This window comes from Zootoca vivipara, chromosome 3 (genome assembly GCF_965207765.1).
Source record: "Zootoca vivipara chromosome 3, rZooViv2.hap1.1, whole genome shotgun sequence".
NCBI classification, from domain to species: Eukaryota; Metazoa; Chordata; class Lepidosauria; order Squamata; family Lacertidae; genus Zootoca; species Zootoca vivipara.
This window is the reverse complement of record NC_142586.1, coordinates 80,000,989-80,027,998: the sequence shown is the minus strand read 5'-3', so window position 1 is coordinate 80,027,998 and position 27,010 is coordinate 80,000,989. Positions and strand designations below refer to the sequence as shown.

Genomic DNA, 27,010 nt, shown 5'->3' with positions numbered 1-27,010 from the left:
GACTAGGGAAGCTAGGCTAGTCCCCTAAATGTTCCCCTGGCACCTGTTTCCCAAAGCCTGGGAATCTTTGCTTGGCTTAGGGAGGGAAGCATGATGATCCGTTGGGTCCAAGAGTCCTTCCACCTCCTTCCAAAAGCATGCTCAGCTTGGGGAAAGAGCCAGGAGGACTCCAGGATTCTGCCAAAAGCCTGGTGTCTCCTTCCCAAAGCTCTTGAAGTTTCTGTCTGGCTTAGAGAGGGAGACACAATGCTCACACTCGTGGTATTAGCCCCCCACCAATTGCCCTCACAAGCTGATGCCTCTGGCCGTAACTGTTCCCCTACGAAAAATTTCACCACCCACCACTGGAATTATACCACCCACCACAGGCTGAATCCCTGTTCCCTGTTCTGCCTTCTAACTGACCAAGAACACCTGTCTTGTCAAAACACTGGTCCATGTTGCGAAGGATTGTTGCCTCTGACAGGCAGTAGTTGTCAGGAGGTCAGGAGGATGGGGTGGAACTGGAAATAGTTTGCTCTGCCTGCCATCGGCTATGTTTGCATGTACTGTTGGCTCTTAACAGTCCGAGTGGGCACCAGTCACTAGCTGACTGATCACAGAGTAGGGAACTCTTTTTACTACATTTGGAGCTGAAACTTATTTGTCAATGGATACCATGCTTTTTTGTCTTGCATGTGGAGAGCTGTTTGTAGATATTTCGCTACCTGTATCTCTTTAAGAGCAATCTTTCAGTGTCAGGAGAGACCAAAAGTATAAACTTCAACAACTTTTTTTTTTGCTTGCTTTTGACTTTTCTCACATGAGGGAAACAGCTGTCAAAGGCTAGGAATGGCCTGAGATTGACTGTAGGCATTACTTTCTTCTCTTCCTTGAGGCAGCTCCTATTTCATATTTTATTAGATGAAATTCTCCTGTGTATCAAATAATGATCTAGACCCATAGGAAGTAGGAAATGCCACAATAGACGTTTTATAGGTAAGAACAATAAAGTGGAAGGAGGCCAGGAACAATAAATTCTCTTTTTTTTCTCCCACACTCAAGTTAACAGTGACACTCACCACCACACACTGCTACTGTACAACCTCCTTTCTTTTCAAGTTATGCAGAACTTGACAAAGAATGCATGGTGTATATATCAACTACTATATGTTTTGGTGAATTCCCGCCTCCATCCACTGAGGGCCTTCTGGCAGTTCCCTCACTGTGAGATGTGAAGCTACAGGGAACCAGGCAGAGGGCCTTCTCGGTAGTGGCGCCCGCCCTGTGGAACGCCCTCCCATCAGATGTCAAAGAGATAAACAACTACCTGAAGACGCCTGAAGGCAGCCCTGTTCAGGGAAGTGTTTAATGTTTTATCACATTTTTTATTGTTAACATTCTGTTGGGAGCCTCCCAGAGTGGCTGGAGAAACCCAGCCAGATGGGCGGGATGTAAATAAATAAACAAACAAGTAATCCATGCAAAAAATGAGAAGAAAAGGTACAATTAAAAGTCCTGGATATAATAGTGTAAAGAAAGCATCAGGAAAGTAGATTCCACAAAAGATGAAAGGGCAATATGTTCAACCTGTAAACAAATCTGTGTATCTTGAATTCCACAGCAAACCCTCTAAAACAACCTTTGAACTGAGGGAGATAAGTGCTAAACTATCTTCTAAGAGGAGGCAGTTAAAAAGGAAAAAGCCAAACATTATCATTGAGCATACATTGCCAAAATATAAAACTGAGTTTGTTTAGACTGTTGAGTTTGATTTAGTTTCAGCTCTTTGGATCGTCTCTAAATCTATATTTGGATTATCAGCCTTTTCACTCTGTGGTGGGTAGAGGCCTGCAGATGTTGAAGAAACAATTTCAAAAATGAGTTTTTCTCTGAAGCAAGCCTTTGACTGACTAATGGCAGTCAATTACACTATTTGATTACCAGTTGAGGGGACAAATCCTGCCACATTAAAACCCTGAGAGATCTGAACTCTCTTCAACAAATATGTTTGCTTCCAGATTTAGACTTCAATGGGAATGTTTGAACCGGACTGGTTTTTACACTTAAAATGCTGTTCTGTTCCTGCTGAGGAAATACTTTCCCATTTTACCACAAACCATCACATGTTCAGGAAACAATTGATACTTGAAACTGTATTGCACAGAATTAAGTTCTTTTCCTACCTGGCTACAGGTAAAACAAAAAAGCAAACTTGGACAAAACACCTGATCCTAAGAATTTTTACACAAAAGTAGATTCCCCGGAGGGAAAGAGTCGAGAGAAAACTGGCCCGTGTACAATGTGAACATTGGAGCCAAGAAATTTATCCAGTGTCAGCAAGCCTCTACTCCCTTGTAAATAATCTTTATAAAAACAAGAACAGTTCCCAAATAATCTTTCCATCTGAATGTATTTTATTTATAAAAAAGATGAATTTAAAGAATTTGTGTTACCAGTTGCATGCTCTGGTAGACAAGGGGAGGGGGAGCACAGCATATGGCCACCATGTTGGACTCAACATTTCTGGCACTTTATCTTCAGGGCAGTGTTTTCTTACCTACCCACACAGGGCGGAACAGCCTTTGAATGGGTCTACTGTGTTGGCTTTCTCCTCTGCCAGTATCTTCCCTATTTCTCCTTTGCTGATTTAAAGGGCTGGAAATCAAGAGATCTGGTGTGTATTCTTCATAACAGGCAATGGTCCTTTTTATCACCTGAGGGCCATATAAAAACTCAGCCGTGTTTCCAGCGCTTTCCGTGTCATGCTGAGCCTCACACTGGAGCACAAGAAAGAGACAGTCGGCATCTGGTTACAAAACTCACAGCCACCACTGAGAAATGCAGGCTGTGTTTTAGTCTTTAGTGGCCTGTGCTCCCTTGGCACAAGCAGATGAGTCTATGTTTAGGGGCTTTCATTTAGGTACTACTCAAAAGAAACGTCGGTTTAGAGGTTTGGCTCAGCTTGTGTCCATATCTAAAATCTTATCCACTCAACTCCCCCCACCCCCTCCACAAACCTCTCTCTGAAATGCAGCTGTCTAACCAGCTGCTCCCAGTCCCCTTGCCTAGCTTATATTTGTCCTATTCCCCCCTCAATGCAACCTTTTCATCATGTGCGAGCGATGTTTGTCAGCAGGGAGGGGGCCCAGTTGTACTACGTACTTGTATACAAATGTCCTCAGGGTTTCCCCAGACGAACAATCCATGTGCACCCCCACCCCACCCCCCGCAACTGCATTTCATTTGTGGTGCAATACTCCTCCATTTCCTCATTAATGCATTACTGAAGTAGGTCAGGCGTGCAGAACTGGTAAGCTACCAACCCAAATGCAACCTGCCAATTGTGGATGGTGCTCCTGACCCACTAGCATCTCAGCAAACCTCTTCTTTTCTGAGAAAAAACAGAAGCATCAAGCACTTTGCAGGCTACAATTCATTGCTTGGTGAATATTAAGTCATGCAGGCCTGTTTCATGGCTGTGTCCTGTAGTACACACAGCCATGGGGAGAATCTGAGGTAGAAGCTGAAGCAGCTGCCTCAGAGTTGCCATTCTCGGAGAAAGGAAACCCGTGGCCCTCCAGATGTTGTTGAACATCTTCCATCAGACCCAGCCAGATGTAGTAAGAAGAACGTAAGAAGTGCCCAGATAGATTTACTATTGATTTAAGGTGTTTATATAGCATTTAATCATTAGGATTTCTAAGTGATGTGCATAAAAATACAGTGGTACCTTTGGTTAAGAACTTAATTTGTTCCGAAGATCCGTTCTTAACCTGAAACTGTTCTTAACCTGAAGCACCACTTTAGCTAATGGGGCCTCTGGCTGCCGCCGCGCCGCCGAAGCACAATTTCTGTTCTCATCCTGAAGCAAAGTTCTTAACCTGAGGTACTATTTCTGGGTTAGCGGAGTTTGTAACCTGAAGCGTTTGTAACCCGAGGTACCACTGTAAACCACACCAAGGATTAAACAGTAAAAACTCACCATTAAACCAAACACTACCTTAAAATACCTGATGGAATAATAAAGTCTTTGTCGTGCACCTGATGTTCAGCAAGAAGGGTGCCTGTCTAATCTCAGTCATGAGGGAGTTCTACAGCTTTGGACCCAGTCTATGAAATGCCTTTAGGTAAGGGCTGCTGTCTGACACCACTATCCCCTCCCAGCAGAAGAAATTAAACTTAATCCTACATTCATCATTGAAAAGGGCTCCAGTCAACGAGACTACATCAGGTTCAAAAGGGCCATATGAATCACTCTGCCTTCAGGAGGCAACTTGCTCTTTTTACTATTAAGGAATGTTCCAAAATATCCTTATCTCATCCTGCCTATAACCCTGTGATGTCAGCCAGGCTACGCAAGCAACTGTGGTTTGCATAAGCAGAGATTTCCATCTGGTTTCCAAACCTAACTCTAGAGACTGCATGACGTTGGCCAAGGAAAAGCATCAAGCTGAGTTGTAATGTTCCCCACCACCACCACTCTGGGTGAATTAACCAGGAATGAATCACTTTCCATTTTTGTTTCTATAATAATTAATGTAGATTATAGCAACCACTCCAAGTTTTAAGATCACTTTCAAGACATTGTTTTTAAAATGCATGTTCAAGGAGGCAATTGAATATAAAAGCATGTGTGCACAGGTTTTGCTTATATCTCCTCACTATTTATTTTTTAACAAATATCTTGTCAGTGAGAACAGGATTTTTTAAAAACTCAGAGAGTATTCTCAAAAGGACTTATCACAGATTAGTTAGTCTTTAACATGCTTTACTGCCATCTGTTCCCACAAAGTGTGCCAAAAGAGTTCCTCTCCTCACCTCTTAGAACAGGCATCCCCAAATTGTGGCCCTCCAGATGTTTTGGCCTACAACTCCCATGATCCCTAGCTAACAGGACCAGTGGTCGGGGAAGATGGGAGTTGTAGTCCAAAACATCTGGAGGGCCAAAGTTTGGGGATGCCTGTCTTAGAAAGTGTGCTTAAAGCAAGGCGTGAGCTTTCTAAGCCATGTACTTTTTCTCACAAAGAGATAAAAAGTCAGAATTTTGAGGCATGCTGTACTGTATATTAAATACTATGTATTTTGTAGTATCTGAATAGGGGTGTTTCCAGTTGTGGGTGTATGGATTAGGAAAAAAATTGGAGGCTGTTTTTTTCCTGACTTTGAAAATACAAAGGGATGGTGACTCACTGCTACCGGTAGTTACTGAGATGAGGTATGTGAACCTCTGAAGATTTTAGAGCAGGGGTAGCCAACTTAGTGCCCTCCAGATATTTTGGACTTGAACTCCCATAATGCCTGACCATTGGCCATGCTCGCTGGGGCTGATGGGAGTTGGAGTCCCCTGTTCTAAAGCCCAGCTGGGGAACCTGTGGGCTTCCAGATGTTGATGGACTCTGCCAGCCTGCCCAATGGTCAATACCTATGATGTAGCAACATCCAGAGGGTCACAGGTTTCCCACTGCTGCTCTAAAGCCTCATATACATTCTAAGAGCTGCTTTTAATTAATCTAAAAGAAAGCTACAGAATCCAACCTATCACAGAGGTCAGGGGAACTCATGCCTGATATGTTTCAGAAGTATGACAAAAGTTTCTTGCTGCTTTGCTTTAAAAGATTCAAAAGGAATTCATCCAATACTCAAGCAGTCTTCTTCAATTGCATGGGTTACACATGCTGCTCAGAGAGGTCATTATTTTTTTGCCAGCACCACACATGCATGCATGCAGCAGAAAGGAGTAGCCAAACCATTTTTCTTGGCACATGTTGTTGGCCACATGGATATTTTCCAAACTTTATTAATACAAGTAAGATGTTTTCCTAAAATAAATTTGTAAAGAAAACAATGAATGCAGCCAGAAGAAAAATGCAAAGCCTGAAGCTTGCACACACACCACCAGATTGTGATGAAGAGGTATAGGACCACTTAACTAAATAATAAGTGTCTGCATTAGCACAATGAGTTCCTTGGAAGAAAGATGGGATATAAATGCAATCAAAAATAAATCACACGTGAGATGAAAGCTCTGTACATTCCATCATTTTCCCACTCCTATAATAAACAAGCCATTCATGCCTGCCATCAAAATACATCTGCTTTCAAGAAATAAAATTCGTGCCGCTTTCAAAATGCGACATTGATTCCCAAAACATGCAACAATAATGAGTTCACTCAACAACTTCCCATTAAGGAAGACACACGTAAAATCAAAGATTGCATGAATCAACGATCACAGCTCTCTGACTTAGGAGAGAAAAGAGACAATCTTGAAAGGTGCTTCAGAAAACGGGAATGGAAGAGTAAGTTTAAATAAAGTACAAGGTTGGGCAGACCCACAAGAAATGTTTAACATTCCAGACTCTCCACAAAGGGCAGGTCAAGGAAAAGGGAATGAGTGGTTAGGATAGAGCGCATGCCACAGATATTTTATAAGTGCTGTTGAGCACAAACCATCTGATCACACTGTAAACAGCCACAAGAAATAGAAGGAGATTGGTTTAGAATGTGGTGAACACTTTGGGTAAGTGCATATTGGCAAGACTGGATCAAACAATGGAAGGCAAGGAAGTTGAAATAACAGATGTTTGTTGAATACACAGTCTCAGATAGCAGGGAAAGCTGTGTGTGTCCTCCTGGTCTCCAGATGTTTCAAAAATGACTAGCTTTCATTCCAGGTGAAATTAAGTCAAAACAAGAAACATGGGTTTGTCATCATGTGCTGTTGTATGCATAGATTCTGAAATTAATTGTTTTTAAAAACTGAATAAAACAGCAATATATTATGTACACGATTTATTATGGATTACATTTTGCTTAGTAACCAACCCAGCTAAAGCTGGACACCCTGAATGTACAGGTGGTGCCTCACTTCAAATCAAGTTCTCCCAAAATTTCATGGGAGCCAAATGCTCACAGGCTAGGAAGAATTCACCATTCAAGACTGGTCTGCACTCTTGCCAAGTTTCATAGCTCTATCACCATCACACATACTGTATATAATAGCCAATTTCTAGGTTCTGTCTCTTTGTCACATGCTGGCATGACAGGAGGATTGTGTGGTGCTCACCTACAAATCTAAAGTCACAACAAGCCAATAGCTGTGCTGATATATACATATACAAATGCACATGCATTTAAAGAGAGAGCAATAGAGGTAACCGCTCTCAAAGAGTGATAAATCATTAATACATGTTAGGACATTAGACAGGAAAAAGCAAATTACCAGGAATGACAGCTGGTTACAGATGAGGCTCCTTTGATCTTTGCAGAAATGGTTATTAACTCACAGGGTCAGCTGCCAGACATCTTTTGGCGACTGTGCCCACTCAGCCACCCACATAATAAATGGCCATTAAGCCACTTTGCTTACTAACCCTATTGGAAGAAACGTTCAAAAGAAATTTAAGTTCAAAGCAGCCTTCTGTTCCATTGAAGTCACTGACAAGCTTCTTCAAGTTAATGGAGGCAGAAATGCTGGTTTTGAACCAGTTCAACACGCCTCACTTCTGTCCACACTGCAGAACAAAGTGATCTGTCAAATGTCTTGGAAAGCATCTTTATCCCAACTGCGTTGCTTACACCAACACAATGGTTATTGCAGGCTGGCAAACAAAAACGGAAGGAAAGGTTTGAGCCCAACACTGCTATAAAGGTAAAGGGACCCCTAACCATTAGGTCCAGCCGTGGAGGACTCTGGGGTTGCGGCGCTCATCTCGCTTTACTGGCCGAGGGCATACAGCTTCCGGGTCATGTGGCCAGCATGACTAAGCCGCTTCTGGCGAAACCAGAGCAGCACAAGGAAACGCCGTTTACCTTCCCACTGGTATCTATTTATCTACTTGCACTTTGACATGCTTTCGAACTGCTAGGTTGGCAGGAGCTGGGACTGAGCAACAGGAGCTCACCCCGTCGTGGGGATTGGAACTGCTGACCTTCCAATCGGCAAGCCCTAGGCTCAGTGGTTTAACTCACAGTGCCACCCGCGTCCCATCAGCGCTGCTATGTCCAATAGCAAAATCAATGCAAAGTAAATATGAAAATGTAAAATTCACTTTCCCTCAGCTGGAAAAAACCACACTACTGTCAAAGGAACTATAAGAGAAGGGGTTCCCAAATTCTGGTCCATGGGTCGATTCATTCAGGTGGTCCATAGTGTGTCTGTAAAAATACAACTGAAAATCATGCATCATCTATCACAGCACATTACAATTGCTACAACAGGCAAAAGAATTACGGTATTAAGTTGTCCATCATGCCCCTCAGCAATTTTGAAGTGGTCTGGCAGGGGAGCATTGGAAACCACTACTATACAGCAGAGTTTCAGTAAAAAATTAAGGATGAGGATTTTTTTTATTAGATTTATATCACAGCTTTCCTCCAGGGGGCTCAAGGTGGCATGCATCATTCCCTTTCTCTCCATTTTATCTTCACAACCACCCTGTGAGGTAGGCTAAGCTAAGAGACAGTGATCAACTCAAGCTGAGCCCTAGTCTTCCAGGCCCTGTTCCAGCCCTCTAACCACCACATCACACTGGTTTCTGGTTTAACAACTCTCTGTACCCTTGGAAAACCATTTATGCAACAAGAATACAGTGTTCCTTCTAAGCTTAGTGATGCAGTGTAAGGACTCATCTACACTTTGCTTGCCCCACCACTTACCACCAGGAAAACCTGCCTTGTTACTGCTGAATCAGAGCAAACGTCAAACGTGGCTTTCTCCAGATTGACATTTGCTCAGATTTAGCACTAAAAAGCGAGTTATCCGGGGGAAAGTTGCAAGGCAAAACCGTTTGGACCCATGCCTCAGACCCGTGCTTTCTAGGCATGGGGCAAGCAGAAGTACGGACGAGCCCCATGACTAAACCCTTCTTGAACCAGAAGCTTCCCAACTAATGGGAAATTTATAAACGTAAGAACCACCAAGTAAATTATATTACTGCAGATGTCATTCGTGGAATTAAGAAGACAGGTATCTGCATGATCACGGCATCCACTATTGCTTGATAAGTGGTTTCTTGAACCCCAACCTTTCTCTGCATCTATTTCAAGCAGGCATCAAAAAGAGTACAGCGAAGGTGCCTGTCTGGTGCCACCAAAGTGTAGGTGCTGCCACACTAAGAGGTCAATTTCCATAATTGTGTAGAGCGAGTATTATGTGGTACCAGTAACAGTGTCAGTTCCACAGCATCAGCCTATAGTTTCAGAGTGCTCAGACATGAAGTTCATGTGACCCTGGACCAGTTGCTATCTCTAAGACTTACCTACCTCACCTGGTTGTTGTGTGGATAAAATACATGGGATGAGAACTACATATGCTGCTTTGAGCTCCTTAGAGTTTATTTGTACATCGCTCTTTCACATATTTATAAATGTAATAAATAAGTGAAATAAATGCTGCTGCTACTTGGCAAGGGACGAGAGCATTAGGCAGCAGGTGGCAATGCTAGCAGTTCATTGAACCCATGAACTCCTAAACCCAAAATATACCTCTAATCCAAACCTGAACACTTTGACCTCTTCAGTTTGGATAGGTTGTGGCTTCAAAATTCTAGAGTAGAATCATATTTGCAGTCATTTGGGTGTAACAGCTAAGGCCATGCATGCCTAACCCTACACAGTCATAATTTGATGGTAAAGGTTCTTTTGTAGCCGAACAGTCATGAATTTCAATTATACACACACCTGTTAAATTGCTATATACAATCTGATCCAAAAAAAGCTAGGCTGAAACTCTGTACTGTATTCCGAATGGGATATTTAAGCAATCTGGGCAAACAATGTTGCTTACTTTAACATCGACACTTTCCAAAACTTTATCCGGCAATGGAACAGCCAGCTTCTCCTACCTACAGAAATATTTATGGCAGAGAATATATGAGAGGAAGGAAGCAGAATTGCAGAAGGCATAGCCCAATACCATGCAACTCTTCTTAGAAGTCAGTCATGCAGATATTTAGTGGCGCTCACTCCCAAGTATTTGAACATATACAAAAGGCTTGCTTTTTTTATTATTATTCAAAATAAGTGTTTGCAGTTGGTCATAAAATGGCTGTCTCGCTATTGTGATAAGGATCAAGACAGTGTGTACAGTATCTGGAAAAATATATATTTAAAAACCACAGACCTCTGCAGCCTACAATTATTTTGCAGTCTCTATGAAGAATTAGGTTACTCGTTATCTCCATTTTCAAGTCCTGGTCTGCCATTGTCAAATAACTTGCTAGTGATGAAACCGTTTACAGAAAATAGACTGATAAATATTCTGTCCTTCTGAAAAGGGTGATGGTTTTAGCAAGACGTCAGTCCTCCAAGTCACAGAAGATTCCATCTTCGGTGAGAATGATTTTTTTAAAAAGCACTGCTTTATATCTTGATCCAGTAAGATAAGCAAACATGCATCTAGTCTGTTCAATAGGTGAATAATCCTATAATTTAGCTGGGGTGACTCATTGGTTTCAAGATGGGTAACAACTGGGACCTTAAGGCAATGTCTCTTCAACGGAACATGCTTTCAAATGAAGCCTGGTATATGTTCCATTCCTTAGCCTGCCATCTCTCTCTTTCTTACTCCCACCCACTCACATTCCTTCTACATGTCACTCTGTACTTCTTATTTTTGAACTCTCACAAAGAGTAGGCAAAAATCAATCTAAGACATAGAGCTGTCATTCAGTATTTGCAATAGCAGTTCTACATTGTTGTTAGACGATGGTGTTGCTGGAACTCTGGCAGTATAAAAACATTTGAGACTGAGTACATGTCTATACCACAGGTATTTAAATGGGTTTAACGAATGTTCCCTCTCCCCAAGAAATTGTCATTTTATGAGGGTCTCAAGGGAATCCTTGACATCCTAATCAGATTACAGTTCCCAGAATTCCTTGGGTTAGCCACAATATGGCTGTCCCTTCCCATGATAGGCCCTTGTCTCATGCCTACTGCAAAGCTGATCTGAAGATGGAAGACCATCTAGAACTGTGTGCTAAGCAGGGCAGACAGCTCAAGCTGCATTTGGAAGTGGAAATCACAGACAACCGCCTTGTGAAAGTATAAGACACTTCTGCTTGAGCTACAGTCTCTCTGCATCCAAACCAGCTTGTTTGTGCGACATACTTTACAATCCTCTTGCATCATCATTCCAACACCTTAATGATCCTTTCCATTTTAAAGATGTTTAGATTAAGTCTGAGGAATAAAAGGGCTTCCTAGAGCCAAAGGAGAGCCTTGATGGATCAGACTGAAGGCCCATGTAGTCCAGCATCCTGTTCTCACAGTGACCAACCAGCTGCTTATGGGAGGCTCGCAAGCAGGACCTAAGTGAAACAGCGCACTCCCCACTTGTGGTGCCCAGCATAATGCCTCCAACAATGGAGGCAGAACATAGCTATCATGGCTAGTGACCACTGATAGTCTTATCTTATATGACTGCACTAGCTGGCCCTGCCACGAGTTGCTGTGGGTCATCCATGTGATTCCCCTACCCTGTGTCGATCCATGACGTATCCCTCCCCCTCCTCCCCCTACCCCCCAGCTTATCCCTGTGACTGGTCCCACCGTATCCTGACCTATATCGTCCCCTCCTTCCCCCAACCTCCACCCAGGTGAGTCAGCCTAGTCAGTAAAGGCTTCGGCCTAGTATGTAAATGGGAGCTGAGGTGCTGTTGAGAGGAAAGGTTTTATAGGTGCAGTACCAGTGTAGCCGCCGCTAGAGGGTGCTGGTTTGCAACCTGGTTCTTTTCCCAGCATGCATTTCATCTGAGTGGTGTGTTTTGAAACACAGGGTTTTGGGTTTTTTACCTGGCACAGGTGTGGCATCTGTCTTTTAAAATGGTACAGGGTCACTCTCATATTCTCATGCAGTATTGTGTCAAAATTTGAACGCAATCGGTCAAGCAGTTTTGGTGAAACATGGATACTAACGGACATGGCCAGTTTACATATATATATATATATATATATATATATATATATATATATATTCTGATCTCTTGCTTCTTAGAAATTTAAGATTTTAATTCAACGCCCAGCATGGTGTCTGCCAATGGTAACATATCTATGATGTGCACATCTGTATGTGCTTCTGTTGTCTTTTCAGTGCATCTGAGGCAGAAACGGCTAAAGGACGTCTCTCATGATCAACTTGCTATAGTGAGAGAACCAAGCCTTCTGTCAACATCCATTTGACAGAGTTCTAGTTTTAGTTGGCAGCATATGATGGTCATTCTGTGGCTAGGCTATACCACTTCTGACTACAATGGAGGTTTACACCTCACACCCCAATACCCCAATTAATATTTCACTTAATAGAAAATTGGCATGACAGGGGAAAGGCCAGGCTAGAATAATTCTTCCCAACATCTACCTTTCTCTGTGAAGGGATTTATTATTATTTTTCAGAAGAGCATTCCATCATTTGAACTGCAACTGCAGTATGATGTGGTAGAGTCCCAACATAGGCTTATCACTTCATTTGCTGCTTGCAAGAACTAAATTAAAAGTGGAGTAAGACTACAATCGTACAGTCAGGGGCCATGTCTGCCTAGATCAGAACCCATTCCAAGGTTGAAAGATAAACCTAAATCAGATAAAATTCACATTGGGCAAAAAGCCAGGACACCACACCAGGCCTCAATGGATTATGCCAAAGGCAGACAAATTAAGTGCATGTACCAGAAAAAAAATGGAACAGATAAGACCAGGGGTGCTGAAGATTAGACTAGAAACAGGAAGACAAATATTCCAGTGTCTTGGGCAGCTAGCCAATAGTCCTGCTGGTTGTTTGGACATATTAAGCATACATAGTGCCAAGCCTTACCTGCTGGCCAAAGAAAAGAAAGGCATGCACTGGACAGTGTGATAGCCATATTGCTGTGCTGCATCTTTAGAGTTAAAAGCAAATAGAGGCTTTAAGCCATTTTCACTAGCGACACTTAAACCAGGGGGGTGGGGGGTGGGTTTTGTGTATGCACGTCTGCTGTCCATAACTCAAATGTAAAAACTACATTGCCTGAAATATATATTTTAAAAATGTGTCGTTCTGATTTCTGTCTTGCACTAAGGACATCACAGGCAAATGCATTTCAGGTTCAAAACAGCCTCCGTAGCATTGTTTGTGAAAAGACCCACAAACAGGACACATGCAGCTGTTTGAGTATAGACAGTGAGAGACCCAATTGCTTTATTTTTAATTAAAATTAATGGGGAGGAGGAAAGGGAAACGTCACAACAGAAGTCAAAACAATAGCAAAGCAACACCAGAAAGCTACTTAACAAGCTGAGTGGGAGAAGATAAACCTTTCACATGAACCAATAGCTAGCCAGGGTGGGCAGGTTCACCCTAGAACCTGGGTAGAGTCTTCACTGGCTAGAGACATAATCAAATCTGTTGCTCACCATGAAGGGCAGCTGTGAGTTCCTTATTCTAGGTGTGGTTTTTGATGGTGACATGAAAGTCTGAAACTAGTGACCCAATTTGCATCTTTTTAATTATTAGACTAAGACCAATTGGGTTCCTCAATGACAACAAATTGCACAGAAACACGAGCATACATGTTGTCATATATAAAATGGACAGCTTGAAATACAACCCCCCCAAAAAATGTCATCATGTGAGCAAGACTCTTCTACATCTACCATAAAACTCACCCTACAAAAGTCTCATTGCAACTTCTTGCTACTTCAGCTGCTACTTGCCACTTCAGCTAGTAGAGGGATGAGACAACTACAGCCCTCCAGATGTTGAACTACAGCTGTGATCATCCCTATGCATTGGCTATGCAGGTGGCTGGGAATTGTGGTTCAACATCATCTGGAGGGCCACCGGTACCCCATTCCTTATCTAGCACCATAATTATCAAGAATATTACAAGCAGAATTCAGAAACAAATCCTCAAGGACATTTCATGGCATCCTTTGTTTCATGATGTCTAAACAGGGAATAATTACACACTTTCAAATTGAACAAACAAACAAACACAAAAACTCAGGGTAGTTCGGGTTATTTTTCTTCTTCTCTGTAGAATTCTAAGTATCACTATATATCCACATACGAAATCTGTGATGAAGTGTGGCTTCTTGGGTTTTGATATGTGTGCACACTGAACATTTACAAGCACCACCCAGAACTATTTTAGTTTCTGAAAAGCTAACCCTGTGATTATCTACTGCCTGTGCAAGTCATAACAGCAGGGCAAACTCAACACATGTGCAAATAAAGGGATGCAATAACGAAACTACTCTCTCTCTCTTTCTACCCTTGACAGGTTTATCAATTGTTTGGAAAGTCAGCAAATTAAGTTCCAGTGCAAAAAAACATATGAAAAAATGAAGCCCAGCAAACATACAAAAAGAAACAAAAACATTTTAAACTAAAGCTGATTGATTTACTATTCCACTCATCATTCTCATACAATGAGATCATGTTTAAATGGTGACAAACTCTTCGTGTTTAGAGCATGTTCTTCAAGCTTGCTTAGCAGCAACTGGGAATAAGAAACCTGGGGCTCTCCAGATGTTGCTGAAGTCCAGTTCCCATCAGCCCCAGGCAGTGTAGCCAGTGGCCAGGGATGATGCTTGTGAATTTTTCTGGGTTTTATTGTCTTATCTTTTTGTAAACCGCTTTGAGACTTTTTTTTTTTTACAATTATGCGGGGTGTATATCTTATGAAATAAACAATGAAAATAATAAAACTGCACCAGTTACCAATTTGCTACTGAGCCAAATTTAAGATTCTTTTCTAGATGTACAGAATCCTAAACAACCTAGGACTGGATACTTGAAGGAATGCCTTCTTACGTATAAGCCAATCTGTATGCAAAGATCCTGTATGCTTGTGCCACAGCCTGCTTCAACCTGGCTTGTGACAATCCAGAGGAAGGCCCATTCCATTACAGAACGAATAAATAACATTTGGGGGCACAGAGGACCCAAACCAAATATCACATATCTTTAAACAGGAGCACCTATTCTCAATATTTCTACATGAGCAAAGGAAGATCGTTTCTCATCTTCTTTGCTCAACTGATGGAAAACACACTGCACATTTCAGCCACAAGCCTCTCTTGAGGGGGACAGAATTTACTCCAAACTAAAGAGCTGTTGCTTTTAAATCCTTGGAATCTTCCTGGAAGATTGTCTCCATAAGGGCTATTATAGACACAAGATCTATTTTCCTGGAAAATCTTAGTCGTAAAGTTTATTAAGTTGAAGACCCTTTTAACAATTTAGTTTACATAGATTTCATTTATGAGGCAAGTGGCTCGTATTGAAGAATGATCTAAACTGACTTTAAAATTACCTACTCTCTTAAAAATACCTCGCTTGTAATTAAATTGCCCAAACAAGTTTAGGCTGACTGGACTGTGGTTGCCTATAAAGCTGTACTTTTAAAACCTCGTGCCTTGGCTGATTTACAGCTTTCAACACAACATTACAGTTTTATTTAATTGTATCTCCTCCAAAAATTATTCTCTGTGTACACTTTTTCTACTACTCAGGAATGGCAGAGGTCAAAAAAATGGAGTGCTGGACAGAGAAGACCCTACACATTTTAATGCCTCAAGCAGAAGGTTCAAGGGACCTTTCTCAGTGGTGGTAAAACATATAATAAACTCAATAATTGATAATTTGCTGTCCTTTGATGGTAGCCTGAGATCTGCCACCTGAGGTGGGAACCTCAGTCTGCTTAATAGTAGGAGCTGCCCTGAGGCCTGGCGTTAGAAGAAACAAAGAAGCAATGCTTCCCAATGGGAAGAAACAGATAATGAATCATATGTGATGGTGAGTGAGGTGTTGAAGGAGGGACAGTAGCTCCTCATTTGGGCTTGGGTGCCAGCATTCACTGAGGGCTCACCACACTAACCTTTGCTCTTTGCTTTCTAGGTACAGGTCCAAGCTTTCCAGGCACGTGACAGAGCCATGGTCCCCCCGCAACACTTTCCCCAGGGAACACGTTTTATCTTTGAATAGGAGCAAACGGTAATCCATGGAAAATCTGATTGCTGATTGAACTACCATTGGCTATCCTCACCTGGTTTGGCTGGCCAGTCAAAGCCATTCCTGGGGCGTGGCCGCTGTGTCATGTTGACAGCTTCTAGGAGCCACAGATGAGAGCTGTGTGCGGACCAAAGGTGGACATACTACCCCAGAAGGAGTATGACATGTTCCCCACTCCTCCCCTAACACCCCATAAGGTCCAGCAACACCTGGAGGGCAACACAATGACCTTCTGCTCTGTTCTTTGTAGATATGGTTAACAAATGATTCCTCAAACACCTTCAATCCAATTTCCTCCAAATGTTTTGAACTATACAGCCAATGGGCAGGGATGATGGAGGTTGTAGTCCTACAACATATGGAGGGTAATCGGTTAGGGAAGGCTGTGATGACTGAATTTTAGATAACGTTTTGCTTGCCAATGAAATATTAATGCAAGTCCAACATTGCCAAAAGTGGGGGGGAACCCCCCCATCCTTCAACTGATAAAATTCAGATTACATCTATTCCCCTTGCCATTCATAAACAACTATTCTACATAGCATACTGGAGCAATACCCATGTCTTTCCCTGCAGAAAATCTTATTGTTTCCGGTAAGTTATTCTCTGCTTTCCCCCACTTACCCAGAGGTACACCACACCACTCGTTCTGCATTGAAGAGACATTAAGGAAAGAAAGAAATCCACAACACAGGTGTCATTTCAGGCACATTTGCAATGTTTTGAACATTTGAGACATTCATCTTAAAACCCATGCACTGAAGTTCTAGACAGAAGTAAAGGGAGTCAAAGTCTGCAGAAAAGTTAGTTTTGGCAAAATTAGAAATGAAAACAAAATGTTAACAAAATGCAGATGGGTTCATCTGTCAATATAAAAGAAATTGCAGGAGGTTCCCCCCCCCTACTTCTAATATGTTGTGGGGGTGAGCGACCTACTTCTCCATGGCATGAACACTTCATCAAAACTCAATGACCAGGAATTCTGTGTTTAATGTATAGCTGTGATGTAAATCTAGATGTGGCGTATAATGAAAATAGTTGTGATCTCAATGCAGCCACACATATTGAATGTAATACTTGTTAGCAAATTGGTATGAACATTTCAAAAACTCTAGGATCAGATTGCAAACATGTACACATAATTATTATCTGAAGCATTATAGCAAAATTAAAATGTGGTTGGCATAATGCATTACAGATACAAATCACACCCTGTATGTAAACAAGTCAGAGACTTGTTTATTGTGTGTGGGTAGAAGAATGTAGTTTTATCCCCCCCCCCATACTGTTGTGTGTTGCCTTAAGCACAGTATGGAAATGTGATGAAGAAGACTGCAATCCTGTATCTTGGCGCAAATCCCATTGAGATTCTGAGTAGACATTTATAGGATTAAAATTTCATGCATTTTCTTATTCAACGTATTTTCAAATCACCTTTCAGAAAAATTAACTTTCCAGTGTGGTTTACAAAAATAAAGTATGCAAAAAACAAAAACAACCACGCAATAAAATAGTAAGATTTTTAACACAGTAAAATAACAAAAACAAAATATCAAAATATCAAAATAATAGGAGCAAATAAAACTATCAGCAACAGATAAAACAGCTAGATTAAAATAGCATCAGCAGATGGGGAAAAATGAACACAGCACCCTAAATCAAATCATCCACATGCCAGCTGCAATAAAAAGGTCTCTAGAACCTCCTGAAGGCCAAAAAAGAGGGAGCCCTGGGAAGAGTATTTAGCAGACGCTGGGTAGCTAAGATCTGACTTATCTAGACAAGGCTGCAGTTGTGAAGCCACCATAGTTGGTAAACTGCCCTCCTTGCCACTGAACACTAGTCCAGGAGTTCTCCCCAACTGCATTCTTGCCCCTTTAGGGCAAGGGTGGAGAACTGGATTTGGATGGTGGGCTGGATCCAGAACTTCTCCACCGTTGTGGAACACTTCTGACAGGTGGACAGAGTTGCCCACCTGTTGATCACCCGAGTTGCATGACCTCAGGTGATTCGACTTCAAAGGAAGGAATTGAGAGCACAAACAAGGGTTTCTCCTTACACCTGGAGGAGGCTGCAGAATTGCAGGAAGTGAGAAATTCCTGCTAACACGCAGAACCAGAGATGCTGTCACAATACCATTTTAGTGGCTTGAAATGCAAAGAGGTTGTTTCCCCGCTGCTTCAAGTCTTTTTCTGACATCCCTATACACACCAGAAAGAGGATGGGGATGTCTTCAGCTGATTTGTTTCTCAAACAACAATTCACTGAGGCTGTCATCTGCACATGCTCAATGGCTGTCTTTAATGTGTATACCTCAGCTTAACCATGGCTTCTGTTTTCCAACAGGATGGAAGCTGGTTTCAGATGCGACATGGGAGAGAGACTCAGGAAACTAATTGCAGGGGAAGGGTATTAAAGTAAGAAGGTGAAAACTGGAGAAGCCTGGGAGGAAACAGCAGAGTGGCAGGGAAACTTCCCATATACTTTTCAAAATCCTGCAGATGTGTCTGGTTGCTATACAGCTGTGAAGTGCACATATTCCTATTGCAAATATGAATATTGCACAGCTTAAAGTGACTGGATGCATAAAAACTGACTCATTTTGGAAATAAAGCATTGTCAAGGCCTATATGTTTAATTAAAGCTTGACTTGCAGACCTTTCTTCAAAACCAAACAAAAAACATCAAAGATACACCCAAATAATTCCATACAATATCTTGTGTTGTCCAGCACAGGCTCAGCATCTTAGAAATAAAATATAATTCAAAACAGACCTAAAAGTGAAGCTCTCACCTTACATCCTCCTGGAGCTGTTTTCCTGGAGAGCTTCATTTACATCCTTACTCTCACAGAACCTGGGAACCTTTCAAAATGGAGATTTGCAACCAAATAGCCTCCCGTGTGAACTAAGGTTAATCATTCATATGCTAGCTACTAGAGAACAACAATGGTTTATTAACAACCCATTGCTCCTGTTAGCTAGGGATCATGGGAGTTGTAGGCCAAAACATCTGGGGGGCCGCAGTTTGGGGGTGCCTGGGGTAAAGGGACCCCTGACCATTAGGTCCAGTCGTGACAGACTCTGGGGTTGTAGCGCTCATCTCGCGTTATTGGCCGAGGGAGCTGGTGGCTAGCATGATAAAGCCACTTCTGGCCCCGTCGCGGGGATTTGAACCGCCGACCTTCTGATCGGCAAGCCCTAGGCTCTGTGGTTAAACCCACAGCGCCACCCACATCCCTTAAGAAAAGTAGCCTTGCATATACTTCAACAACTTGGCCTTTGCAAAATTCCATTTGGTTCCTGCTTATTTTGTTATTGTCTGATGTGTATATTTTGGATTTTCCCTTTTATTCAGCACAAAAATCTTCTGCTTTCCATGTTTATATGTGGGCAAGGCAGGGGGAATACTACAGCAGGCCTACCTTCTAGCCTTCTTTATCTCTTAGCATCTGGAAAGCAGGAAGGACTTGGTCAAATGTCAGTGAAAGGAAGCTTCTTGAGCGGACACTGTCGGATCAAGTATATCCTGGTCTCCATTTTTAGAAAGAAAGAAAGAAAGAAAGAAAGAAAGAAAGAAAGAAAGAAAGAAAGAAAGAAAGAAAGAAAGAAAGAAAGAAAGCATAAAGATGTGCAGAAAACATTTCATATGGGAAGCAGTGAGTCTAACACACATTTCCTTTTCACTGATTTTTAAACAAAATAAAAGCAAGAGTTGAGGGATTCCCAGAAGACTCATCTGCAACCGTCTCAGAGCCCAGAATCCGAGCTTCCTGCAGGGCTCTAAGAAAACCAAGATTTGTATCTAGAGTTCCAGATTTGAGTCCATATTTGGCAGGAGAGGAATAACATGCTGGCTGCACACTGCAAAAACAAGTGAGAGTAAGAAAAGCAAGTATTTGCTTGTAAGAAACATGTTGCAAGGCATGTGAAACAAGGGCAGATTGTATAGCCTTCAGTAGCATCTGTAAATTACAAAAACAAACATTTTTCACATTAGAGGGCTGACAATTAGAGCAGGCAAAAGATACATATACAAATTTAGGCTATTCATTTATAATTGTATTGACATTTTTGTGGATTTATTATCTCTTGATGCATGCTATATTTTTAGAGTTGATTTGTTATAAAACCTGAGACCTTTAAGAATGTTGGAGGCAAAAAAATAAATCCACATACATAAATAAATGTTTAAATGGGTATGAATAACCTGTCAGATATCCAACTTTTTCCTTAAAATGCATTCAATTTAGGGTGATTCCGGGCAGCTATTTATTGAGCCAACGGTGCGCAGTTTTTGCAGTGTCCAATAACGATCATTAAAATGCAAACCCATATTTTTGCCTCTATTTAATCCAGATTTAACCTTTCCAGCAAAGATCTGAGAAGTGTTTTTTAAAAATAAATAAATAAATAAATCTGGAAGACCCTATGATAATCAAGGGTTTGAATTATCAAGATTTGCGTAAGAATGTATTTAACATTTTAAACTAAATTAATCTACAACAGTAAGTTTAGTTAAGTTCCGGCTGGTTTACATTCTGGTCAATATAAATGCCATTCTAATAAAGTGCTACTCTCATATAGCACTAATTATCCCACATAGATGATTCTAAGGAGACGTAAAGTAGCATTTTCTGGGTGTATAAGTCTTTATGGCTAGGAAATATACTGGAAGGCAAGGAGTCTCCTTCTGACTGCCTACACACCATGTTTTCATGGGATATGAAGTTGCTGGTCAAGGAACCAGCTCCAGTGAACCAGTGAAACTGCAGAGATGGATTTGGCACTCATGCCAAAGATGGCTGTGAAACCAGCTTCAAATCATCATTTATAAGTCTGTTTTCTAGTTCTACCTGTGCCAGTAATGCTCTCTAGAGGTGTCAGTCTCTTTGGCTGATAGAATTGGTAAAGGTAAAGGGACCCTTGACCGACTCTGAGGTTGCGGCGCTCATCTCGTGTTATTATTGGCCGAGGGAGCCGGCGTACAGCTTCCAGGTCATGTGGCCAGCATGACTAAGCCACTTCTGGCGAACCAGAGCAGCACACGGAAACACCGTTTACCTTCCCGCTTGGAGCGGTATCTATTTATCTACTTGCACTTTGCCATGCTTTCGAAGCGCTAGGTTGGCAGGAGCTGGAACCGAGCAACAGGAGCTCACCCCGTCGCAGGGATTCGAACTGCCGACCTTCTGATCAGCAAGCCCTAGGCTTTGTGGTTTAACCCACATCACCACCTGCTGGTAGTTAGACCTTATCCAATACAGTAGTACCTCGGGTTACGAACACGATCCGTTCCGGGTCGCAGTTCGTAACCCGAAAAGTTCGTAATCCGAACCGCCATTTTGCGCATGCGCAAAGCGCTATTTTTGCGCTTTGCACATGCGCAAACCACGCACGCGCAGAACGTCCGTGCGGCCGAAAATACTTCCGGGTTTGTGCAGTTCGTAACCCGAGTTGTTTGTAACCCGAGGTGTTCGTAACCTGAGGTACGACTGTACTTTTTAACTTGTCCTAGTTTAATTTACATGAACTTGTATATTTGGCGGTACAAAATATTGGCTTCCTCAAGAGGAAATTGTTTGTGATGGGGTGCTACTGCAGGGTAGGTGAGAGGAAGGGAAATGTTAGCTGCACATACAGAGGTCTGCTGCTCAAATGGAAAAGTAGAGCTGGATACAACCCAGTATCTCTTTCTCACAGGTTGTTACACATGAGATGTGCTCCACGGCAGATGCTGTGTTTGAACTCCCCATTCCCCTGTAACTTACTTATGAGGACTTCCTCAGCCAGAGGATGGCAAGTCACATTAGACTGAGCAGCCATTTCAGGGAATCTTGGGTTCCACTTCCAAATGGCACCAAGATCTCAATAGGAAAGTGCTTCTCAAGATCTCTAGATGGCTACCACCAGCATTACATGGAATCGAAAGTAGATGCTTATCACCACTGCCTGCTGTGTAATGGGTGGCTAGCAAACAAACAAACTGTTTTTGGGATGGCGGCACCCTGATTGTGGAACCCTCTTGCCAGAGAGGCCTGCCTAGTGCCTACTTTGTCATGTCAGAAATGGGCAAAGAATGCTAAAACGAAACAAAAAAAATCTCAGGTCTTTCCCAGAAATTTACTACTGTATTCATTCTTGCTGATGAACCTTACCTTCCTCTCTTAAGAATTTTGTTGCTTTACAAAAAATATTTGTGCCTTAAGGCACCCTGAAATATTTTAAGCCTGGGGTAGATAGAAATACAGTACCTGTAATAAACACTGCCAGTCAGTGTAGATACGGTAGTACTCAGCTGGATGGACCAATAGTCTGAGTCATTATAAGGCATCATCTTATGTTCCACAAATTACTCTAAAAGCCATTGAAGCAAGCAGTGTAAATATGTTGTTAGTGCTCCTTTGTCTCTACTGATGTGTCAAAAAGTTACTGTAGTTTGGTGGGTTGAATGTTGTTTTTTAAAGAGTCAAGTGGGATACAGTCATATAGCCTATGCATACCACAAGATGCTACAATCTGAACCAAACCACCACATAAATGGTAACTACAAATTATGTTTCATATTACGTAAATAAGCATAAAAGTCCTCCTCCTGAAAGCCAATAGGACAAAGGCAAACTTTTATTTCATTTTCCCTAGCCAAATGCCACAGGATGTCTGTGCTTTGTAATTTTAGTTTATTGCTCATTCCTGCCCTTTCCTCATCTTTCCTTAATTAGACAGCATCTTTCCTTAATTAGAAAGCTCTGAATATTGGCATTAGCAAACTATTGCCAATAGGATATAGTGTGACTTAATTATTCTAAAGCCAAGTGGTGACATTTCCTTGGCAATGGTCCTCTACCATAAGGTACACACAAAGGGTGCCACCATGATGGTTTTAGTTGGAAAGGGGTGCAGCTCTTCTTAATGGAAAGCTAAAAGCAGGGGTCAGCAACCTTTTTCAGCCATGGGTCGGTCCACTGTCCCTCAGAACTTGTGGGGGGGGGCCGGACTATATTGGGGGGGGGGGGAATTGAACGAATTCCAATGCCCCACAAATAACCCAGAGATGCGTTTTAAATAAATGCACACATTCTACTCACGTAAAAATGGCAGGCAGGTCCCACAAATAACCCAGCGATGCATTTTAAAGAAAAGGACACATTCTACTCATGCAAAAACATGCTGATTTCCGGACCACCCGTGGGCCAGATCGAGAAGGTGATTGTGCCGCATCCTGCCCACGGGCCTTAGGTTGCCTACCCCTGGCTAAAAGTATTTGAGCAGGAAACAAAAGGCAGGAAAATCAGGCCTTCTCCTGATGGTCACACAGAGGTAAAATACACACTGCACATTTCAAGCACATGGCTTCCCCCAGAGAATCCTGGGAACTGTAGTTCGTTAAGGATACTGGGGATTATAGTTTTGAGAGTTCCCAGGATTCCTTAGGGAAGTCATTAGAAATTGGCACCACTGGAATTTTTACTCCTAATGCTGCCATATGTGGGCAGATCTTTTTTAAAACCAAAATTGTAGAACAAAACAAAAAACAATATAGGCACATGGTATGCAAAAAGCAAAAGATCTAGCCTCACATGGTATTGAAATTCCATATGACAAATACTCCAAACCTTTCTATGAATCCCTTGGGGGGGTTTCCCCCTCATCTCCTCCCCCAAAGTTCTCTCCAATTCTACTTAAGTACACAAGATATAAGAAATGAACATTAAACTATAGCAGAACAATTAAAACCCTGTTAAAGCAAGTGTCAACTTGAAACCCCTTTAAGTGGCATTGGCAGGTCTGGAACCTAAACATTAGCTACATAAAGCAATTTAAATTTTTATAATGCCACCAGTGATTTGTGCAAAGGCACAAGTCTTATTTAGAGTGTGAGAGTAATGGGCATATTTGAAAAGAGTGTTCTCAGTACTATCCATTAGGAATATCTGAATGAAGAGCGGAGTAAAAGAGGACACCATGAAGCACACTATATTGGGAATGAAAACATAACATTATTAAAAGCTGCAGCAAGGCTGCCCCTGTGTGGACATAACAAAATACTCTGATCTGTAAAAATGGGACCTTTAGTGAAGGTCTATTTAAAACGTCTTTAAAGAAATTTTTCTGCCGCAGTTAACAGACTACAAATAAGTAAAAGTGACAATGATATATTTCAAGAAAGAAACCCAACTTCATGGTTTATTATACTTCTTCCCAAAACATTTTTAATTGATACCTGTCTGGTAATAAATCACACTAGCATGCCCTACAAGTTTTTCTAAGTGTGAATATTGCATAACTAATTAAGCAAGATCTGAATGTGTGTGGATAGATAGATAGATAGATAGATAGATAGATAGATAGATAGATAGATAGATGATAGATAGATAGATGATAGATAGATATCAGAGAGAATATTACTATTATTGTGACAACAACAACACCCACTATATTTGCATCAAAAATATCCTAATCGCCTTAGAGCATCTATCACTATTTAGGATGTAACAAAAGCATAACAATTCCAAACTGCAAATCACTGGCAGCTCCCAGTTTTACCTTTGACCAAACTATAGTGGTACCTCGGGTTAAGAACTTAATTTGTTCTGGAGGTCCGTTCTTAACCTGAAACTGTTCTTAACCTGAGGTACCACTTTAGCTAATGGGGCCTCCTGCTGCCACCGTGCCACGACGGCGTGATTTCTGTTCTCATCCTGAAGCAAAGTTCTTAACCCAAGGTACTATTTCTGGGTTAGCGGAGTCTGTAAGCTGAAGCGTCTGTAACCCGAGGTACGACTCTACAACTTACATTAGACATACAGTTAGGTATTGTAGAATTATTTCTATAAAAAAATCAGAGCAGCTATAAGGGGCCTCAGGAATCAGACTCCATCCGACAGAGTGGGGGCTAACTCTTCTTCCCATACCATAGTCCTGATGAAACCACATACCCATAGCTTCTATTTGGCATGGGAGTGAAGCAGCCATTCAGGAGATAGCATTCTGGGACTGATAAATCAAAAAACTTTGTTGAGGAATAGCCAGAAAATCAAATGTCCTATAAGACTGGGAGTGAAAAAGGCAAGTGTGCTCCAAGTTCCAACCATTTTTGCAGGGTGGAAAAGTCACCACATTTTGGGGACTTTTCCACATGCTGAAATTACATATCCAATGAACCTTCAGGATTGGCGCTGGTATTGTCATTGTGTTTTCTTAAATCCAGTGCCAGGAGAAGTAGATCTCCTTGCAATACAAGAGAAGAACAGTAGGCTGCAGAAGATAGCCACTGGTGAGATGTTTCAAGAGTACCTGGCAGTGTTTACCTGAGTTCAGTCTCCTTTGGAATGAGGTCGCTGAATGTGGACTGCATGCTTCTCCCCGTCCCCATTTCATCATCGCAGCAACCCTGTGAGGTGGGATAGACTGAATGAGATTGATGGGCCTAAGTCCATCTTCATGGCTGAGTAAAGGTTTGAACCAGGCATAGGCAAACTCCAGCCCTCCAGATGTTTGGGACTACAATTCCCATCATACCCTAGCTAACAGGACCAGTGGTCAGGGATGATGGGAATTGTAGTCCCAAACATCTGGAGGGCCAGAGTTTGCCTATGCCTGAACTTGAACCCTGATCTCCTAGATCTCTCCAAGGCTAAACTCCCCCACCAGTCCTGCTCTCCACTCTCTTTTAGGGCTTTTGCCTGGCTGGAATGTGTCTTCAACAGTAATAATGCCTCTTTCTTGCCTGGCTGAAGGATGGTAGGGCTGTGTAAGAAAATATTTAGTTCACTTGAGAATAACTTTGGGATATCTTCAAGCACGAGACAAAAGGTCATTTTCCAAGGAGCGAGTGCATGATAACTACGGTATAAACCAAGTTGCTTCAGAAATGATAAGAAATAAAATGCAGCCAGTGCCTCGGAGACATACTGCACAATCCTCCTCGGCTGCGTTTTCTTAACTTATCACATGGATTTGAGAATCCATGTGCTAAATTAACAGCACCTTATGTATATGTGGTGCCCAAGTGCATAAAGTAGATCTTTATCACTATTTACTAGACTGCTCATTGTATTCTGAACTAAGGCCAAAGTTTATTGTGAAATTGTTAATGATGATGATCCAGCAAAAATTACATATTTGTTGCCCAAGTGTGACAAATTTGTGACAAGGTTACAAGATTTGCAGTGGCAGCCCAAAAGCTGAAGAGAAATTTTATCTAGGCTAATACGGTAAATGCAATTATTTAATTGGATGATTTAATTTAGAAATTTACCTGGACGCTTTAAAATGTATTAAGCTTGCTTAACCTTTTTTGATATTTTGATATTTTCTTTTTAACCTTTTGCATACATATTATGTTATTATTGGTATTCTGACATATTTTAATATAAAGGCATACTTTGGTGCACATCAAGATTTTATCAGTTTATATTATTTCCCTTTTCTTTGGTTGATATGACCAAGGTGGTCTAAATAACGATAAACAAGTTAAACCACACGATCCCGTGTAGGTCTACTCGGAAGGAAGTATCTCGAAGTTCAATGGGGCTTACTCTCAGGTAAGTGGGCACAGGATACCTGGGAGTTAGCCTCATTGAACCGTGTGGGAAATTGTTCTGAATAGCCCCGCACGGGATCAGACCTCCTGAACAAGACGCAGAAGGGCGCAAAAGAATGATCTCACTGGCAGCTCACCCTGAACACAGTTTTCTCAAGGCATCTCCCGGCAGCAAAAAGAGGGGAAATGCTTAACCGAGGACACTGACAAAAACAACACAAAACAGCGGCTGCATCTGCGGGGACTGGATCCAATACACTGTCTGGAGCGGACAAGTCTCTCCCGCCTCCAAAGAAATATTTGGACTCAAACTCCCATCAGCCGCAGCCAGCACGGTCAATGGTCATGGATGATAGGAGTTGTAGTCTAGCGAACATCTGGCGGGCTGCTGCTGCTTTCCTGGGACTAACCCTAAGGGAAAACCTTCACGGGCTACTTGGTGACCACCATGCCCGCCATTTCTCCCGCCCTCCAGCTGGGCGGCAGGCA

General features: G+C 42.0%; 2 long non-coding RNA genes across 3 annotated transcripts; one reads left to right on the top strand and one right to left on the bottom strand.

Moving 5' to 3' along the window:
• Positions 1 to 15,861: 15,861 nt before the first annotated feature.
• LOC148686317 (uncharacterized) lies at positions 15,862 to 18,619 on the top strand. Its single transcript, XR_015949093.1, has 2 exons — positions 15,862 to 15,958; positions 18,323 to 18,619. It is a non-coding gene; the product is annotated as an uncharacterized LOC148686317 (long non-coding RNA).
• A 778-nt stretch (positions 18,620 to 19,397) lies between these two features.
• On the bottom strand, positions 19,398 to 26,794 carry LOC148686316 (uncharacterized). Of its 2 annotated transcripts, none has more exons than XR_015949092.1 (3): positions 26,659 to 26,794; positions 25,287 to 25,369; positions 19,398 to 19,509 (listed from the first exon to the last, which is right to left on the bottom strand). It is a non-coding gene; the product is annotated as an uncharacterized LOC148686316 (long non-coding RNA). The 2 variants fall into 2 exon arrangements; XR_015949091.1 differs by having other exon boundaries at positions 19,398 to 19,504.
• Between the last annotated feature and the right edge of the window lie 216 nt (positions 26,795 to 27,010).